This window comes from Ziziphus jujuba, chromosome 3, assembly GCF_031755915.1.
Source record: "Ziziphus jujuba cultivar Dongzao chromosome 3, ASM3175591v1".
Taxonomy (NCBI): Eukaryota; Viridiplantae; Streptophyta; class Magnoliopsida; order Rosales; family Rhamnaceae; genus Ziziphus; species Ziziphus jujuba.
Genome location: NC_083381.1, coordinates 21,392,981 through 21,415,138, shown reverse-complemented (window position 1 = coordinate 21,415,138; position 22,158 = coordinate 21,392,981). Strand labels below are relative to the sequence as shown.

Here is a 22,158-nt window from a genome sequence, read left to right as displayed (position 1 = left end):
TTAAATTGTTTTATGATATAAATGTCATCGATTAATATTTTTTTAAAAAAATTTTAAAAAAAAAAAGAATGGGAATAAAATTTGACACCAATTAATGTGATTTTGAAAACTTACAACAATCTAGATTTTTGATGATTTGGGTTCGTCATTAATTATTGTTGTTTGTAGATAAATCCTTGAACTTGGATTCGATGAAAAATTCATTCGGACATAAAAATACTATTTCGATTATAGTGCAGCAGGTTAATTTCAAGATACATACACTTGAAAATTACCTGGCATATAAATACTGTGTATGTTGACTATTACCAAAAGATTTCATATTTGGTTTATCTTTCCTTATTAACCTCATCAAATTTATTTTTCAAAAATATATAGTTGGATTGAAACAACCAAAGCAAAAAAACTATGATATGGACATTTATCTATTAGCATATATACAATAATATTCTAGTAGACAACATTCTTGCAATATTTATATTGATGACAAACATATACATAGAAGTAGAATTACACAACCTACCAAATGTGGTGGGACATTTTTCTCGCACATTATGCTTGAGGACATTACCTATGTATGATTTTATTTTACTCGAATAGTATAAAATGGGCAAAAAAACATTCCACCACATCTATGGGATATGTAAAATCTACTTATACACACTACGCGAAAAATAAGCTCTAGCGACACATTATTAGCGACGCTACGAGAAAAATGCGTCTAAAAAAATAATACCGCGACTCTGAGGTTAATACGTCAGTAAAAATTCGACCAATCGACGACGCATAAAAAAAAAGGTGTCGTCGAGAAGTCGCGAGAAACAAACACACACGACGCATAATATTTAGAGTCGCTGAATAAACATAGTTATGCGTCGCCTATTAGTGTAACATTGTTTTTTTCTTTTTTTTTTGTTTTGCGTTTTTTTAAGTATGTAATAGTTGATGTTCTTTCAAATTTAAATAACAAGTGAAAATGTTTAAATATTTGGGAAAATATTTTATTGATATAAGGCGACGTATACACTATTATGCGTCGCCCATTAGGGAAAAAATTTATATTTTTTGTTGTTTTTTCTAAGTATTAAACAGTTGATATTCTTTTAACTTTAAATAACAAGTGAAAATGTTTAAGCAGCATGACATTTTTTTTTTTGAAAAAAATATTTTAAAAGATTTATTAATGATATCAGGAGACAAGAAGAATTGCGGGTCGCCTATTAGTCTATTATCATAAATTTTTTTTGAAATTTTTAGTAAGTATTAAACAGTTGATTTCTTTCAACTTTAAATAACAAGTGAAAATGTTATAGCTGCTTCACAGTGATTTTTTTTTTTTTTTTTTGTTTTCTCAAATACATTTTTAGCAAATATGCTATTGATATATGGCGACGCATAAATACCATTATGCGTCGCCTATTATGGTGAAATTTTTTTTTTTTTTTGTGTTTTTCTGATTTCTTTCAACTTTAAATAACAAGTGAAAATGTTATAGCTGCTTCACAGTGCTGTTTTTTTGTTTTTTCAAATAAATTTATAGAAAATATGTTATTGATTTATGGCGACGCATAAATACCATTATGCGTCGCCTATTATTGTGAAATTTTTTTTTTTTTGTGTCTTTTTGATTTGTTTCAACTTTAAATAAAAAGTGAAAATGTTATAGCTGCTTCACAGTGATTTTTTTTTTGTTTTGTCAAATAAATTTTTAGCAAATATTTTATTTATATATGGCGACGCATAAATACCATTATGCGTCGCCTAATATTGTGAAAAACTTTTTTTTTGGTGTTTTTCTGATTTGTTTCCACTTTAAATAAAAAGTGAAAATGTTATAGCTGCTTCACAGTGATTTAATTTTTTTGATTTTTTTAATAAATTTTTACCAAAAAGTTTCTTGATATATGGCGACGTCTAGTATTGTGAAACAGGAAGATTTTAAAAAAAACACCTTCTCTAACTAGTTTAAATCTTTTAACTGGTTATTTGATGCAGGGATAAAATCAGATTGATTAAAAAAATAAAAAAATAAAACTCATTTATGTTGTTTAAATATTTTCACTGCTTATTTGATGATGTAAGAAAATCAAATTGTTAAAAACCGTGGTTTTTTTGAAAGAAAAAAAAAAAAAGAGTACTAGGCGACGCATAATACTGCTTATGCGTCGCCTAAACCCTAAATTTAAAAAAAAAAAAAAAAAAAAAAAAAAAAAAAAAAAACCTCTCTTTATATTATTTCAATATCTTCACTAGTTATTTCATGCTCAGCTAAAATCCAATTGTTAAAAATGAAGGTTTAAAAAATATATATATATAGGGTATTAGGCGACGCATAATCATGGTTATGCGTCGCCTATTACTAAAATTCAAAAAAAAAAAAAACAAACTCTGTTTATCATCTTTAAATATTTTCACTGGTCATTTGATGCTGGAAGAAAATCAAATTGTTAAACAGGAAGATTTTAAAAAAAACACCTTCTCTAACTAGTTTAAATCTTTTAACTCGTTATTTGATGCAGGGATAAAATCAGATTGATTAAAAAAATAAAAAAACAAAACTCATTTATGTTGTTTAAATATTTTCACTGCTTATTTGATGATGGAAGAAAATCAAATTGTTAAAAACCATGGTTTTTTTGAAAGAAGAAAAAAAAAAAAAAGGTATTAGGCGACGCATAATACTGCTTATGCGTCGCCTAAACCCTAAATTTAAAAAAAAAAAAAAAAAAAAAAAAAAAAAAAAAAAACCTCTCTTTATATTGTTTCAATATCTTCACTGGTTATTTCATGCTCAGCTAAAATCCAATTGTTAAAAATGAAGGTTTAAAAAATATATATATATAGGGTATTAGGCGACGCATAAGAATGGTTATGCGTCGCCTATTACTAAAATTCAAAAAAAAAAAAACAAACTCTGTTTATCATCTTTAAATATTTTCACTGGTCATTTGATGCTGGAAGAAAATCAAATTGTTAAACAGGAAGATTTTAAAAAAAACACCTTCTCTAACTAGTTTAAATCTTTTAACTGGTTATTTGATGCAGGGATAAAATCAGATTGATTAAAAAAATAAAAAAACAAAACTCATTTATGTTGTTTAAATATTTTCACTGCTTATTTGATGATGGAAGAAAATCAAATTGTTAAAAACCATGGTTTTTTTGAAAGAAGAAAAAAAAATGGGGTATTAGGCGACGCATAATACTGCTTATGCGTCGCCTAAACCCTAAATTTATAAAAAAAAAAATAAAAAAAAAAAAAAAAACGTCTCTTTATATTGTTTCAATATCTTCACTGATTATTTCATGCTCAACTAAAATCCAATTGTTAAAAATGAAGGTTTAAAAAAAATATATATAGATAGGGTATTAGGCGACGCATAATCATGATTATGCGTCGCCTATTACTAAAATACAAAAAAAAAAAAAAACTCTCTTTATCTTGTTTAAATATCTTCACTGGTTATTTGATGCTCCAACAAAATCAAATTGTTAAAAATGAAGGTTTAAAAAAAATATATATAGGGTATTAGGCGACGCATAAGAATGGTTATGCGTCGCCTATTACTAAAATTCAAAAAAAAAAAACAAACTCTGTTTATCATCTTTAAATATTTTCACTGGTCATTTGATGCTGGAAGAAAATCAAATTGCTAAACAGGAAGATTTAAAAAAAAACACATTTTCTAACTAGTTTAAATCTTTTAACTGGTTATATGATGCAGGGATAAAATCAGATTGATTAAAAAAATAAAAAAACAAAGCTCATTTATGTTGTTTAAATATTTTCACTGCTTATTTGATGATGGAAGAAAATCAAATTGTTAAAAACCATGGTTTTTTTGAAAGAAGAAAAAAAAAATGGGGTATTAGGCGACGCATAATACTGATTATGCGTCGCCTAAACCCTAAATTAAAAAAAAAAAAAAAAAAAAAACCTCTCTTTATATTGTTTCAATATATTCACTGGTTATTTCATGCTCAACTAAAATCCAATTGTTAAAAATGAAGGTTTAAAAAAATATATATATAGATAGGGTATTAGGCGACGCATAATCATGATTATGCGTCGCCTATTACTAAAATTCAAAAAAAAAAAAACTCTCTTTATCTTGTTTAAATATCTTCACTGGTTATTTGATGCTCCAACAAAATCAAATTGTTAAAAATGAAGGTTTAAAAAAAATATATATAGGGTATTAGGCGACGCATAAGCATGGTTATACGTCGCCTATTACTAAAATTCAAACAAAAAAAAAAACTCTCTTGATCTTGTTTAAATATCTTCACTGGTTATTTGATGCTCAACTAAAATCCAACTGTTAAAAATGAAGGTTTAAAAAAAAAATAGGGTATTAGGCGACGCATAATCATGCTTATGCGTCGCCTATTACTAAAATAACAAGTGAAAATGTTATAGCTGCTTCACAGTGCTGTTTTTTTGTTTTTTCAAATAAAGTTTTAGAAAATATGTTATAGATTTATGGCGACGCATAAATACCATTATGCGTCGCCTATTATTGTGAAAATTTTGTTTTTGTGTTTTTTCTGATTTGTTTCAACTTTAAATAAAAAGTGAAAATGTTATAGCTGCTTCACAGTGATTTTATTTTTTTGTTTTTTTAAATAAATTTTTAGCAAAATTTTTTTTGAATTATGGCGACGCATAAATACCATTATGCGTCGCCTATTATTGTGAATATTTTTTTTCCTTTGGTTTTGTGAAAATATTTATCAATCTGTTTTACTTTTGGCATCATATAATCTGTTAAAATATTGAAGCACATAACTGTGATGGTTTTTTTTTTTTTCTGCATTATTTGTATCAGGCGACTCTGAAGCATATTGTGCGTCGCCTGTTCATCGTTTATTTTAATTATTTTTAATATTGTTTGAAATTTTGTAAAATTGGTATGTTTGAAACCAAAGTTCATGCAAAACAAATACTACCTTATGAGCGATTTTCACAAATTTGTCTACGATATTTTATATGTACAAACAAAAGCTATTAACAAAATCTAGCTATTTCACTACCATGCATATATATATATTCATTGGTTTGAGATACTTGTGATCATCGCTGTTGCCCATTCATCTCTAAATTCGTTGACATTTTCAGCTTGTAACCAAGTGACACCTTCGTACTGAACATGAGAAACTTATGTTAATACATATAAAAATAATCATAAATATTAATTATTACATAATAGAAATATGATGAAATCATTAAATTAATAATAATTTACCATTCCTCTTAAGTCCCAGGGAGGAACTTTGCGCCTAATGATATCTCGCATTATCATCATCATATAGTAACCGCATTCCGTATTCCCGGGCTGCATCGGTGTCTAAATTTGCAAACAGTAAATTATGTGTAATATTAGATACGAATATATACAAGTATTTAAATTAACTAACAACTAATAATGCTAAGTTTTTATATATAATAATTACCTTAGTATTTTGCCACCGAAGTTTCTTTTCAAATGTCTTTCCTTGGTTCCATGCAACGAAGGAACTATATAGAAATATAAATATTGTATACGATTATACAGTAGCTTCAAAAGTACAAATCCAATATATATAAGAACAATTAAGTAAAAATATTAGAGTTATTAATTAACTTACTCGTCGATCAAAGATTTTAGATCCTTATCAATTATATTCTTATGAGTCTTCAAAGAATCAAAAAACCATGCTACTGCTTTGTATAAATCAACAACACATAGCATCCAATGATTCCTAAAAACACCAATAAATATTTTAGTTAATATGATGTTTCTCGAAATGAATATTTTCATAACATAATTCAATAAAACTAACACAATATTACCTTGCACAGTAGGGAAATAACCATAGTTGATTATTTCTTGCATCTTGCCATCTACTCAATATATTTGATATCCGTTCATGAGGGTTTTGATGACCAACCGAAGCAATAATATCCGGATGAACAAAGCAATATTTCCCTTCGAAGGAGCCCGTCAATCCCTCACATAAATGCCTACATAATCCGATTACCAATAATTATAGTGTTTAATTAATTAAATTAAAGAATTAGTTATAAAGACATCCAAATTTAGTTTACCTTATGTAGAATGAGATGCATTCGGACGATAATTCTTGCATGTAACAAAAATCGTTTATATCGCTACTCGCTATGGCCAACTGTTGTTCTTCCCCAAAGATCTCTTTTTTCATATTAAAAAACCATAAATGATCGCTATCGACGTCCTTGATCCGACGTAGCAACTCTCGGATCGTTGGGGTAACGATTAAGGGATCAACATTATCATCTTCATCATTCTCAACATTTGACCTGTTCGAGCTTCCCTACAAAATATCAACAAACAACATTTAAAATAGAACAAAAATGAAATTATTTTAAACTTCATTAATATATATAGCTGCATCGAACAATACCTCCTCAGATGGCAAGATAACAAGATCTCTTGGCCATGCAACAAATGCACCTTCAGCATCACCGACACGTATGATGTCAAATGACGGAATAGGCAAAGGTGCAAATCCATCAATAACATCATCAACAGTTACCTTATAATTTGCTGCACCTAGCTTCACACCATGGCACATATCCGTTGGCAGCGAAGGTACCAAAGTGCCACATGCTACTATATGGCCAACATTGCCTTGTGCAAGATTGCATTTTACACCCTGCAAAGTTAAAAAAAAAAAATAATAATATATATATGTTCACATGACAATATTCCTTCAACTTAAAGACTCGATCCCATGACCTCATGGCGGTAGGTAAGACCCTTCAACCATGGGAGCTATATAGATAGTAATAACCTACTTAAACATGCATACATAAATATATATAAATAAATAAATAAATAAATCAATCAATCAATAATCACCTCAGGATAGATCCGAGGAGCATCAATCCAAGATGTAGATTGGGTCCGATGAGCAGCAACATCATCGAATTGGGTGCCCAGAGCATCAACATCATCGGCTGGGGGGGTCCCATGAGCAACAACATCATCGACTTGGGTCCCACGAGCATTAACATCATCGGCTGGAGGGGTCCCTAGACCAGCAACATCATCGACTTGGGTCCCAGGAGCAGCAACAGTATCGGCTAGATGAGCGAGTGACGGAATCTGAATACCACATGCCGATATGAGCGCATCAACTTGGGCAGCGCTGCTGCTGCTTGAATTTCTGACGATCGCCATTAGACCTTTGAGCAGCGTCTCATACATTGAATTGTTTCCACTTCCCTCCGACTTGGTCTTTTTTTGTGAACTCGGCTTAGGAGTATGGAAAAAGTTATTCACCGTGTATCCTTTGCCTCGACCCCTAAGCCTACCTCCATACTCCTCTTTTCCCAAAGCTTGTGTTAGGATATCCACAGGAGGTGAAGGCCCAATTTCTCCTTCTGTTGCCTTCTTCTTTAAGTCATTCTACAATATATTGTTGAAATGATTGAATATATCAGTTTATATAATAATGAACTAAATAATAATATATGCAACAAATATTCATATAAAATACAATACTCACAATTTTTTCCGCTACATGTTCAGTTTCTTCATTTGCATATTTTCCATCCTTCCCCATACGTGCCCGTATCCACAGGTCATCTCGGTCTACATAATCTTCAGTGCCTCTTTCAAGTTGCTTCAAAATTACAAATAAATTAATTTTAATAATGCATGCAACTGATCAAGTAACAATGACAAAATTATTATGGTTAAATGTAAATAAAAATAAATTGCATACAATGGCTCTTTCTAATCTCGCGTAGCCCATTGCACCCATCCTATGCGGATACTTGTTTAATTGCCGTTTTTCCGAATATTTTTGACTTAATGCCTACAAAAGTTATAAACAAACATATTAGAAAACCCAAATAACATAAGTCACCATAACAAATTTTAATTTTTATATAAATAATGCCAGCGCAATTTAATACAACAGTACCGTGCGTTAAATAAACTATACCTGGAATTTATCCGACAACCTTTGTTGTACAAAATCATCCCACACCTCTTGGCTTATGAATTCATAAATTGAGGGTCGATGCTTCAACTTTTCGGGTGTGTCAATATATGGTCGAACAAAAGATCTATACAAGTAATTCTTGAATTTTCTCCATTTGTCACAACAATCTTTTAAAGTTGCCTTCCTAAAACTATCATCCTTACCCGTATATTGCTGCAAAATTAAAATATATATATATATATATATTTAGTAACATTGATTGACAAGTAAATGCGGTAAGTTAGAAATGCAAGTAAAATGCATATATACAAGCTGCAAATGCAAAAAAAGAATTATAAAATCTCCATCAATTAAATATTATTTATAATAAACAATATCTAACAATAATGCACTCCGTACCTTTATTGATGCCCATAGGTTATCTTTTAACCTATCGGACACATCTCTCCAATTAGGTATATTAATTGGTATTGTGCTCCTAGCCAACGAGCCCTCCAAATTGTTTAGTCGAACGGCCTCAGAGTTAATAGCAACTCCAACCTCATTATATTGAGGTTCCAAGCTTTTGTTTCCCGCCAAATGCTTCCTAAGGCCTTTCATTGTTGTGGCCCCTCGTTTTCTACGCCTTGGGGATGATGTATTCGGCCTTTCCATATCACTAGATGGTGATCCAGCGCCATCCCCATCCGAGAGGACATGTTCATTAAAAGAATCCATAATTCTACATACAAAAAACATAAACACAAATTAATATTACTAACAATATAGGGTGTAGTATAATGAATAAACCAATAATAACAATAATAAACGATAAATTCATGTAATTTATTTACCAAGTGATGCAGTAATAGTATCTTCTCTTAACATCTATCCTCTTTAACAGTCATTAACATTTTCAAACTTTGCAACCGGCGACTAAATCACTATGGATTTTGAGTCGCACAAACGACGTCGTTTTAAGACCCAAAACAGAGCACCTCTGACATTTCCCACGCAAATTTAACCATATAAACACATAATACAAATAATAGCATATAATTTTGCTTTACATACAATCGAACCCCACTTAATAAATATAGCTATTTTTCCAAAAAAAATTTAGCTAACCCATTGTCGACAACAAGCCATGATTTTGACAACATAAAACCCCACCAAAATTACAGTAACGAACAAATATTTAAAAAAAAAAAACAAAAACACCAGCAAACATAATTTTCTTTCCAGCAAACACATACACAACCGAACCCCAAAAGGGATGAAAAACAGCACACAAAAACAGCACACATACACCACCGAACCCCAAAAGGGATGAAAAACAGCACACAAAAACAGCACACCTTTACAAATCCAGCAATCAAGAGGAAGTTCAAGCCACCACAGCAGCGACGGCGACGGCACGGCAGCAACCCAGCAACCAAATCCCGGCGACGAGACGGCAAAAACCCCAGCCACCCAGTGCCACGGCGACGGCGACGGAGAGAAGGTGAAGTTCTTGCAACCCAACCACCGGCAAGAAGGAAGAAGAAGGAACTTTGGGTATTTAGGAAAGAAACCCACAAAATCCTTCAAACCCTTGAAAGAAACAAGAATGCATAATGAGAGTGATCCTTCAAAATCTTCTCATACCCTCTAGATTGCTTCCAACTCTCTAGTTCCCGTACTAATGGTTAATGGTTGAAAAGAAAGCCCATAGATTAACGTGCCATTTTATTTATAATATTTCATTAATATTGGGGAATAAAAAAAATGTTATTAAAAATATTTTAGGGGCAAAAAAAATATTTAAAGACACTTACAAAGGAAAAAATGGAAATACAAAAAAAATAAATAAATAAAAATAAATCAGACAAAGCGACGTATAAAGAATAAAATACGTCGCCTATAATAATTAAAAATAATATAAATTTTAAGAGTTTTGAAAATCAAATTAAAAATAATATAAATATTTTCACTGCTTATTTGATGATGGAAGAAAATCAAATTGTTAAAAACCATGATTTTTTTGAGAGAAAAAAAAAAATGGGGTATTAGGCGACGCATAATACTGCTTATGCGTCGCCTAAACCCTAAATTTAAAAAAAAAAAAAAAAAAAACACTCTTTATATTGTTTCAATATCTTCACTGGTTATTTCATGCTCAACTAAAATCCAATTGTTAAAAACGAAGGTTTAAAAAAAATATATATAGATAGGGTATTAGGCGACGCATAATCATGATTATGCGTCGCCTATTACTAAAATTCAAAAAAAAAAAAAAACTCTCTTTATCTTGTTTAAATATCTTCACTGGTTATTTAATGCTCCAACAAAATCAAATTGTTAAAAATGAAGGTTTAAAAAAAATATATATAGGGTATTAGGCGACGCATAATCATGGTTATGCGTCGCCTATTACTAAAATTCAAAAAAAAAAAAACAAACTCTGTTTATCATCTTTAAACATTTTCACTGGTCATTTGATGCTGGAAGAAAATCAAATTGTTAAACAGGAAGATTTTAAGAAAAACACCTTCTCTAACTAGTTTAAATCTTTTAACTGGTTATTTGATGCAGAGATAACATCAGATTGATTAAAAAAATAAAAAAACAAAACTCATTTATGTTGTTTAAATATTTTCACTGCTTATTTGATGATGGAAGAAAATCAAATTGTTAAAAACCATGGTTTTTTTCAAAGAAGAAAAATAAAAAAAAAAAGGTATTAGGCGACGCATAATACTGATTATGCGTCGCCTAAACCCTAAATTTAAAAAAAAAAAAAAAAAAAAAAAAAAAAAAAAAAAACCTCTCTTTATATTGTTTCAATATCTTCACTGGTTATTTCATGCTCAGCTAAAATCCAATTCTTAAAAACGAAGGTTTAAAAAATATATATATAGGGTATTAGGCGACGCATAATCATGGTTATGCGTCGCCTATTACTAAAATTCAAAAAAAAAAAAAACAAACTCTGTTTATCATCTTTAAATATTTTCACTGGTTTTGATGCTGGAAGAAAATCAAATTGTTAAATAGGAAGATTTTAAGAAAACCAGCTTCTCTAACTAGTTTAAATCTTTTAACTGGTTATTTGATGCAGAGATAACATCAGATTGATTAAAAAAATAAAAAAACAAAACTCATTTATGTTGTTTAAATATTTTCACTGCTTATTTGATGATGGAAGAAAATCAAATTGTTAAAAATCATGGTTTTTTTGAAAGAAGAAAAAAAAAAAAAGGGTATTAGGCGACGCATAATACTGATTATTCGTCGCCTAAAACCTAAATTTTAAAAAAAAAAAAAAAAAAAAAAAAAAAAAACCTCTCTTTATATTGTTTCAATATCTTCACTGGTTATTTCATGCTCAGCTAAAATCCAATTGTTAAAAATGAAGGTTTAAAAAATATATATATAGGGTATTAGGCGACGCATAATCATGGTTATGCGTCGCCTATTACTAAAATTCAAAAAAAAAAAAACAAACTCTGTTTATCATCTTTAAATATTTTCACTGGTCATTTGATGCTGGAAGAAAATCAAATTGTTAAACAGGAAGATTTTAAAAAAAACACCTTCTCTAACTAGTTTAAATCTTTTAACTGGTTATTTGACGCAGGGATAAAATCAGATTGATTAAAAAAATAAAAAAACAAAACTCATTTATGTTGTTTAAATATTTTCACTGCTTATTTGATGATGGAAGAAAATCAAATTGTTAAAAACCATGGTTTTTTTGAAAGAAGAAAAAAAAAAAAAAAAGGTATTTAGGCGACGCATAATGCTGCTTATGCGTCGCCTAAACCCTAAATTAAAAAAAAAAAAAAAAAAAAAAAAAAAACGTCTCTTTATATTGTTTCAATATCTTCACTGGTTATTTCATGCTCAGCTAAAATCCAATTGTTAAAAATGAAGGTTTAAAAAATATATATATATATGGTATTAGGCGACGCATAATCATGGTTATGCATCGCCTATTACTAAAATTCAAAAAAAAAAAAAACAAACTCTGTTTATCATCTTTAAATATTTTCACTGGTCATTTGATGCTGGATGAAAATCAAATTATTAAACAGGAAGATTTTAAGAAAAACACCTTCTCTAACTAGTTTAAATCTTTTAACTGGTTATTTGATGCAGGGATAAAATCAGATTGATTAAAAAAATAAAAAAACAAAACTCATTTATGTTGTTTAAATATTTTCACTGCTTATTTAATGATGGAAGAAAATCAAATTGTTAAAAACCATGGTTTTTTTGAAAGAAGAAAAAAAAAAAAGGGGTATTAGGCGACGCATAATACTGATTATGCGTCGCCTAAACCCTAAATTAAAAAAAAAAAAAAAAAAAAAAAACCTCTCTTTATATTGTTTCAATATCTTCACTGGTTATTTCATGCTCAGCTAAAATCCAATTGTTAAAAATGAAGGTTTAAAAAATATATATATAGGGTATTAGGCGACGCATAATCATGGTTATGCGTCGCCTATTACTAAAATTCAAAAAAAAAAAAAAACTCTCTTGATCTTGTTTAAATATCTTCACTGGTTATTTGATGCTGGAAGAAAATCCAATTGTTAAAAATGAAGGTTTAAAAAATATATATATAGGGTATTAGGCGACGCATAAGCATGGTTATGCGTCGCCTATTACTAAAATTCAAACAAAAAAAAAAAACTCTCTTGATCTTGTTTAAATATCTTCACTGGTTATTTGATGCTCAACTAAAATCCAATTGTTAAAAATGAAGGTTTAAAAAAAAAATAGGGTATGAGGCGACGCATAAGCATGATTATGCGTCGCCTATTACTAAAATTCAAAAAAAAAAAAACTCTCTTTATCTTGTTTAAATATCTTCACTGGTTATTTGATGCTCCAACAAAATCAAATTGTTAAAAATGAAGGTTTAAAAAATATATATATAGGGTATTAGGCGACGCATAAGCATCGTTATGCGTCGCCTATTACTAAAATTCAAACAAAAAAAAAAAACTCTCTTGATCTTGTTTAAATATCTTCACTGGTTATTTGATGCTCAACTAAAATCCAATTGTTAAAAAAAAATAGGGTATTAGGCGACGCATAAGCATGATTATGCGTCGCCTATTACTAAAATTAGAAAAAAAAACTCTTTTTATCTTGTTTAAATATCTTCACTGGTTATTTGATGCTCCAACAAAATCAAATTGTTAAAAATGAAGGTTTGAAAAAAATATATGAAAAAAAAAAGAGATATAAGGCGACGCATAATACTGCTTATGTGTCGCCTATTACTAAAATTAAAAGTTAGATCAATGAGTCGCTAGATCATATGCCTTTTTAAATGTAAAATTACCATTTTAGAATTATTGCCAAAAGTTTAAGAAGTAAATAAACAGTACTTGGAGAAACTTATTTGTTTTAAACGAATTAAAAAAAGAGCGTCTATGAAACTGTTTATCCTTTAGCGACACAGTTTATCTGAATATGTCGCCTGTTTATCCAATTTCTTAAAATTTTTGGCGCGCTTTCAAAATTTACGCGGGATTTTGAATACCATTTCTTTTCACAAAATATGGGTTAGTACACTTCATAATAGGTGTTAGAATTGGAAGCAATCTAAAAAAGACTTGAAGAGTGGGATATTTCGTGTTTAATTTTCCATTTGCTTGCATTGCTATCTGGAAGTTGGATTTCTTTCTTCGTGGATTCTTCTTTCTTCGTCAACCTCGTGGTTAGCTTGGATTCTTCTTTCTTCGTCTCCCTCGTGGTTAGCTTGGATTATTCTTTCTTCGTCTCCATGGTTTCGGTGAGTTTCTTTTCGCTTTATGATTGGCGGTGACATGTGGTGGATTGGGTTATTTTTTATTTATTTATTCATTATACCCAAAGGTTCGGTTCGTTGGGTTTTCTTAATCTTGTTTTTGTGGATAATTTGTTTTCGATGGGTTTTCTTAATTTTGCTTTTGTCAATAATTTGTTTGCGATGAGTTTTCTTAATCTCGCTTTTGTGGATAATTTGTTTGCGATGGGTTTTTTTAATCTTGCTTCAATGGGTTTCTTAATCTTGCTTTTGTCGATAATTTGTTTGAGATGGGTTTTCTTAATCTTGCTTTTGTCGATAATTTGTTTGCAATGGGTTTTCTTAATCTTGCTTCGATGGGTTTCTTAATCTTGCTTTTGTCGATAATTTGTTTGCGATGGGTTTTCTTAATCTTGTTTTGTCTCAATTTTTTTTTATGATATTGTTTGATATTGTTCTGTTTAATTAGATTGGTAGGGAAATGGATAAATCGTGGATAACGAAGGATAGAACCTCAAGCGATTTTGCTAAGGGGTTGAGTGAATTTTTGAAATTTAGCATGGAGAATGCCAATGATTGTAATGCCATACGGTGTCCTTGCATGCAATGCGGGAATATGAAAATCCATACTATTAGGGATATTAAAGGCCATATATATTGGAATGGGTTTGATGTCAACTATCGGCGATGGATTTGGCATGGTGAGTCATGTGCTGATGGTATTAGACCATCTTCTCATTTTGGGAATATTAATGTAGAATATAATGAAAATGATAGTAGTAGTAAGGAAGACGTGGCTTTCAATAGCTTAGACATGACCCGTGCTGCATTAGAAACTTTTGATAATGATCCTAATGAATTTGCTACCTTATTGGAGGATGCGGAGAAACCTTTGTACCTAGGTTGTACCAAATTTACCAAGTTGTCTGCTTTGGTTAAATTATACAACTTAAAGGTAAGATATGGATATTCTGATAAGAGCTTTGATGTACTGTTGCAATTGTTATCCCAGATGTTGCCAAATGACAATGTGTTGCCAACCTCCATGTACAATGTTAAGAAGACTTTGAGTGCTTTGGGAATGGAGTACATCAAGATTCATGCATGTCCTAAAAGTTGTATTCTGTTTAGGAAGGAATATGTGGACCTTAATGAATGTCCTAAATGTGGATCTGCTAGATGGAAAATTGATAAGAATGGAGTTGCTAGCAATATTCCAAATAAAGTTTTATGGTACTTTCCTATTATTCCGCGTTTTAAACGAATGTTTCGTAGTGTTGAAACAGCTAAGAATTTGACATGGCATGCCAATGGGAGAAAGGTTAAGACAGGGAAAATGCAACACCCTGCGGATTCTCCATCTTGGAAGTTGGTTGATCGTTTATGGCCAAACTTTGCATCCGAAGATAGGAATTTGAGACTTGGGATCGCGGCCGATGGAGTTAATCCACATAATATGTTGAGTAGTAGGTATAGTTGTTGGCCTGTGATGACGGTTGTGTATAATCTTCCTCCTTGGTTGTGTATGAAGCGGAAATTTATGATGTTAAGTCTTCTAATTTCTGGACCGAAGCAACCAGGAAATCAAATTGATGTATACATGGAGCCGTTAGTTGAAGACCTGCAGCGGTTGTGGAATGAGGGTGTTACGGTCTTCGATGCTTACCGTCAGGAGAAATTCACGTTGAAGGCAGTGTTGCTATGGACAATAAATGATTTCCCAGCTTATGGTAACTTGTCCGGTCATGCGGTGAAGGGATATTATGCTTGTCCAATTTGCAGTGAAAATACTTTTGCTACAAGGCTAAAGCATGGAAAAAAAATGAGTTTTACCGGGCATAGAAGATTTCTTCCTCCAAATCATCAATATAGAAGGCAAAAGAAGGCTTTCAATGGATTTCAAGAATTTGGAGTGCCTCCAAAACCGTTGACTGGAGAAGAAATATTAGATAAGCTTAATGCAATGAGATTTGATAACTCACACAAGAGGAAAAGGACTGTTGATTCTGAAGAATGTTGGAAGAGGAAGTCCATTTTTTTTGAATTGGAATATTGGAAATTTCTCCATGTGCGACATAATTTAGATGTCATGCATATTGAGAAAAATGTTTGTGAGAGCATATATGGTACATTGCTCAATATTCCTGGTAAGACGAAGGACGGAGTTAATGCTCGGTTAGATTTACAAGAAATGGGTTTGCGGAAAGACTTGGCCCCTAAGCCTCAAGGTAATCGAACTTTCCTACCACCGGCCTGCTATACATTATCAAAGCATGAGAAGAAATTGTTTTGTAAGTGTTTAGCGGACTTAAAGGTTCCAGATGGTTATTCTTCAAACTTTAGGAATCTTGTTTCAATGGAGGACTTAAAGATGGTAGGATTGAAATCTCATGATTGTCATACATTGATGCAACAACTCTTGCCTCTTGCAATTCGTGCAATCCTTCCTAAACATGTGAGACATGCAATTGCAAGACTTTGTTTTTTCTTCAATGCAATTTGCAAGAAGTCTATCATTGTTGCTGAATTGGAAAATATTCAAAATGATCTTGTCGAAACTTTGTGCCTTTTAGAGAAATTCTTTCCACCATCATTTTTTGATGTAATGGTTCATCTAACTGTACATTTGGTTCGAGAGGTAAGATTGTGTGGACCAGTACATTTCAGGTGGATGTACCCGTTTGAGAGGTACATGAAAGTATTGAAAAGTTATGTTCGAAACAAAAATCGACCAGAAGGTTGTATTGCCGAGGGTTACATATGTGAAGAAGTGATTGAGTTTTGTAGTGAATTTCAGAGAGGATTAGATGCAGTTGGAAACCCAATTGGTAGATATCAAAAGTTAAATGATAAGGATGATGTTGGCGCCCCATTTAAAGGTGGAAAAAATCAATCAATTGATCAACAACTTTGGGAGCAAGTTCATAGATATATACTTTTGAATACACCAGAAGTGGAACCGTATGTCAGGTGCGTATATACATGTTAATGTATAAAATAGTTGATATATATTTTTAATATATATATATATATATATATATCAACATGTATAATTTAGTTGATATTTTGAATATATTAATAGGCATCGATAAGTTCATATGTTGGATATATTTTTATTAATTACAACAACTTTTATTTGTTTTAGTATTCATTTTGAAGTCTTGAAGTCAAGCAAAAAAAATCGAGGAAAAAAAGCAAAATGGTTTCAAGACGAACACAAACGTACATTTCCGTACTGGTTACGTGATAAGGTATGGGAAAGTTAAATATTCAATATATAATATAATTGTTTTAGCTTTAAATTTTCATATTTTTCTATTGACTAGATTGCACAAGAGCGAAGTCAACCTAACCACACAGTGTCTGAAACATTACGATGGTTAGCCCATGGTCCGCAATGGGTGGTAACGAAACATGAAGGATATGTCATTAGAGGGGTTAGATTCAACACTCTAAATATGGATAATAAGAGGGTCACCCAGAATAGTGGTGTCAAAGTTATTGCCAAAAGTGAGCATTTTGCTAGTGCTAAGGATAATAACCCAATTTTAGCCGAGATGACATACTATGGGATCATAAGAGAGATTTGGGACGTCGATTACACTATGTTTCGAATTCCAGTGTTCAAGTGTGATTGGGTTGACAGCAGTGGTGTGAAAGTTGATGAGATGGGGTTTACATGTGTTAACTTTAGTAAAATTGGATATAAATCTGACCCATTCATCATGGCTTCACAAGTTCAACAAATATTTTATGTTGAAGATCAACTTGACTCGAGATGGTCTATTGTTTTAACTCCACCACGACATTGTACTTTGGTTGAAGAAGAATTGGTTGAAGAAGATGTTCTTGGCGATACTACAATGGCTCACAATCCATTTGCCATACAATTGCCAAGTGTTGATGAAAATGATAATGAGGATGAATGTGAGAGTGGCTATGTTCGTAATGACTGTGAGGGGATATGGATAAACAATATCTTCTAAATAAATTGGTACGTATATTTATTAACTTATAATTATATTTTAAGTAATATTTATTTATTCATTGTGTGTTTTTTTCTTATGTGTTATCCACTTTAATTAGGAGAATATGTGCCACGCCAAACCTTAAGAAGGTAAATATTCATTAAATTTTCGTTTGCCAAATTACAATTTAATTTATTAATTATGATTAAGTTTTTATTAATTTATTTTGCGTCAGTGCTAACAAAATTTTTTATTTTTCCATATGCAGTATGAGGGCGTAATATCGTCAACTAGAGTACATCAACTTCCATCTCAATAAGTATGCATATGTATGTCAATGAGATGATATTTAATTATATTGATTATTGTTTTGTTATGAACAAGTATTTATTTTAAATTTTATATTTTAATTATTTTGGACGAAGTTAGTTTGGGTTTTTTGCTATTATAATTAATTTTATATTTTAATAAATTTTTATGAAGATAAATCTAAAAAATAAAAGAAATGGCGGTTTATGAATATAACTAAAAGTCGCCTAAAATATATAACGACATATAATAAGATCAATTTGGCGACTCATATAATTTTTAGCGACATAAATATATAGTTGTATACGTCGCTAAATAGGTCAAAGAGTCGCTAAAAATTAATAAATATGCGACTCTTATAATATGTCGCTAAAATATAAACGGTCGCTAATATGGCGACACTAAAAACTCCTCGCTAATTGTTACGGGTCGTTAAAAAACCGATCCACAAAATTTGTCGCTAAACCTAATACGTCGCTACATAGATGCAAAACGGCGTCGCTAAAAATTCATGAGACGCTATTTTAGAGACACTAAAAAATAGTCGCTAAAAATATAACGTCGTTAAAAGAGAGACTCAAATAATGCGTCGCAAAAATTAAAGTGTCGCTAAATAGGCGACAAACAAAATATGTCGCAAAAAATAAAGTGTCGCTAAATAGGCGACAAACAAAATGTGTCGCAAAAACTAAAGAGTCGCTAAATAGGCGACAAACAAAATGTGTCGCCAAAACTAAAGCGTCGCTAAATAGGCGACAAACAAAATGTGTCGCTAAAAATGAATGAGTCGCTATTCAGGAAGAATTTTTAGCGACATAATTATTTGGCGACTAATCACACAACTGTCGCTAAAAATTTATTAGCGACTTTATTATAAAGAGTCGCTATTTTATTAGTCGCTATAAGTACATCACTGTATGAGTCGCTAAAAATATAATGTGCGTCGCTAAAATGTATTATTAGGCGACTGTTATTATACGTCGCCTGTTATCTTATATATTTCGCGACAAGACATTTGGCGACTCAGTCAAATGCGTCGCTGTTTATTTAGTGCGACGCAGTACTTGCGTCGTGTATCAGCTCGATTCTAGTAGTGACATGAGACATGTGAGTCACCTGTCATAAATTGTTTGACATGGTTCAATTAAATATTAAATACAAGTTATGAATTGATAATTACATTAATTGAAACTAGCCTCTATTAATTTCCCAAAAGGAAAAAAAAAAAAAATGACCTCTAATCCTTTATCGAGAAAGTATTACCTGCAACAATTATGTGGTGTCAGAATTTACTTATTTTTTGCCATGTGTTTCCAAAGCAAAAATGTGTTCTAATTCTCCAAATTAGATTTCTAATTAAAAAACACGAAAAAAAAAATACTAAAGGAAAAGGCATCATTGGTTTTCCTCCAACTTAGATCAGTATAAGTCTCATGATTAAAAAAAAAAAAAAAAAGAATTTGTACATATCTCATTTGGAAAGAAAAGTAGGAGATATCTACATTTGAAATAAAAAATACATAAATAAAAAATTTAAAAATATAATATTTTAACTATGTAACTTTTTACATAGTTGAAAACCCATGAACACCACATTAAATTTCCCACTTGTTCTTCGTCGATGACATCATCATTTTTTGCCGAGCAAATATTGACAAGGTTCGCGAGATTCAGAAGTGTCTAAATCTCCACTGCAGCTGGTCCAGCCAGAAAATCAACCTGGACAAATTAGGTTACTTCTTCTCCAAGCATACTCCAAGAAGCACTAAGATTAGGAATGGCAATTTGCCCCGCACGGCCGATACCCGTGGTGCACCGCCCCTAACGGGGCGATTTTTCCCCGAAAATTCGGGGATGCGGGGTGGACTCGGGGCAAATGCCTAAAAACCGAGTCGGGGACGGGGAATAATAATCCCACCCCGAACCCGCCCCGATATATATATATATATATATTTATTATTTTTTTTTACAAAATTTCATTTATGTAAAATCATTTTGTTCTTTTCTTTTCATTTATTTTTTTAAATATGTATTTTATTATAATTGTAAATTTACTCCTTGATATATTTTATTATATTTTTATTGCATTGTAGTCATTTTCTTTATATTTTAATCATAAAATAATTTTTTTATATAAATTTCTAAAAAAAATATCAATTAAAAAACAAAATGGGGAAAACCGTCCCGCCCCGTCCCTGTCCCGCAAAATCCTCGATCCCGCCCCGCACCTAAAGAAACGGGAAAAATCGCGGGGATGGGATGTAAAATTTCCCGCGGGGACGGGGACGGAATTTTAAAAACCGGCTCCGCCCCGCCCCGTTGACATCCCTACTAAGATCGCCATCAAGAAAACCTTCAGGATAGACGAGCTCTCAGAGGATTCCAAATACCATGGAAATCTGCTGTTCTCGAGGAAAAAATCGATTCATTCTTATGAGGAGCTGAAAAAGAAAATTGAGAGCAAGCTTTAGGGCTGGAAATCTAAACTCCTGTCTCAAGTGGGCAAAGTTACTCTCTTAAAATCGGTCACTAGCACCATACCCCTATACACAATGTCAACAGATAAACTCCCTATTCTTTGGTGCTAGAAGATAGAGCAAATGGAGAACCGATTTCTTTAGGATAGAGGTAGATCGGACAAGAACCTCATTCCTATTTCTTGGTCACGAGTTTGTCGTCCAAAAGCAGCAGGAGGCCTAGGCTTAAGAAGACTAAAAGATATGAACTTAGCCTTACTCAGCAAGCTAGGTTGGAGCTTAGCTACCGAAGAAAACAAACTCTGGGTCAAAGCCCTAAGAGCTAAATATTGTGCAGGAAGATCATTCATGACGTGCCCCATCTGAAAAAATTCCTCTAGACATTGGAAGGGTATACTCATGACTAGAAAAATATTGAAAAAGGGGTTGTGCTATCGAGTAGGAACGGGGAATACCATTTATTATTGGGAAGACCCCTGGGTGCCAAATAATCCGCAATTCAAGCCTACTCGCTTACATGAAGAAACTTGAAACAAACTAGGAACAGTGAGTTCGCTTATGAGCTCAATTGGCAGATGGAATTTGGAGAAAATTCAACATTTGTTTGATAGAGAAACCGTCAACAACATTCTCAAGATTCCTATCACCACCTCTCCTTTAGAGGACAAAACTATCTAGAATGGCAATGCTAACGATTCCTTCTCAGTGAAATCAGCTTATATAACAGCGTTTTGGAATGAGTTCCCTTAGATTCCCTAGTGGAAATTCCTTTGGTCATCCAAAATTCATGAGAGACTGAATTTTTTCCTTTGGAAACTAATGAATGGGTGGTTATCCACGGTCGCAAATCTAAGTGGGCGAAACATTGCGGTGAGCTATATTGACTGCATCCATGGATGCAACAACGAGGAGTCAGACAACCATCTCTTCTTCCATTGCGATGTCGCTAAGGCGCTCTGGTTCTCTTCTCCTTGGAACATCAAATGGGAAAGCTTTGATCACCTATCAGTAGAGGAAAAAATTCATCTTCTGTCTAACCCAACCGGGGTCCTGCCAGTGCACACCTCTGACAAGGAGGACTTCTTCCTCTTTGCAGCTCTTCTTTTGGAGCAGTTATGGAAGATCAGAAATGCAGTTAAAATGGAAAACAGTGCTTTCTCCATCGAAAAGTCTATGATCACCCTTCGGCACAGATTTTCAAAGTTTAAACTTACTCTTTCTAAGGAGAGTATTGAAGGCCCGGATTGTCATTATCACATAGATCTTTGGATTAAACCCAAAATTAATTTTATCAAGATCAATACCGACGCAGCGGTTAAAGATGGTATTTGTTTCGTTGGTATAATCGCTAGGGACCAGACAGGCAATGTGCTTGCCATTAAGTCAGCACAGTTTCAAACCGACCTCCCTAAAGTTGCGGAGGCTTATGGAGTGCTGCAGAGTCTGCAACTTGCCAAAGAGCGAGGATGGAGTTTGATTTGGTCCGAGTCAGACGTGAGGAACGTAATCCTTCATCTTGAGAATCAAACTCTCTGCTCAACTCATTGGCTGATGGATAGGATTATAGCAGACATTTTTACACTCAAAAAAGACTTCCAAAAAGTCACCTTCTGCTGGATCCCGCGAGAAGCAAACTTTATAGCTCACTAGTGAGTAGATGGTGTTTTACTAA

The 22,158-nt window shown here is 32.1% G+C and overlaps 1 pseudogene; it reads left to right on the top strand.

The window, feature by feature from the left end:
- LOC107422776 (uncharacterized) overlaps positions 1-22,158 on the top strand; it is a 49,354-nt pseudogene that overhangs the window by 26,920 nt on the left and 276 nt on the right.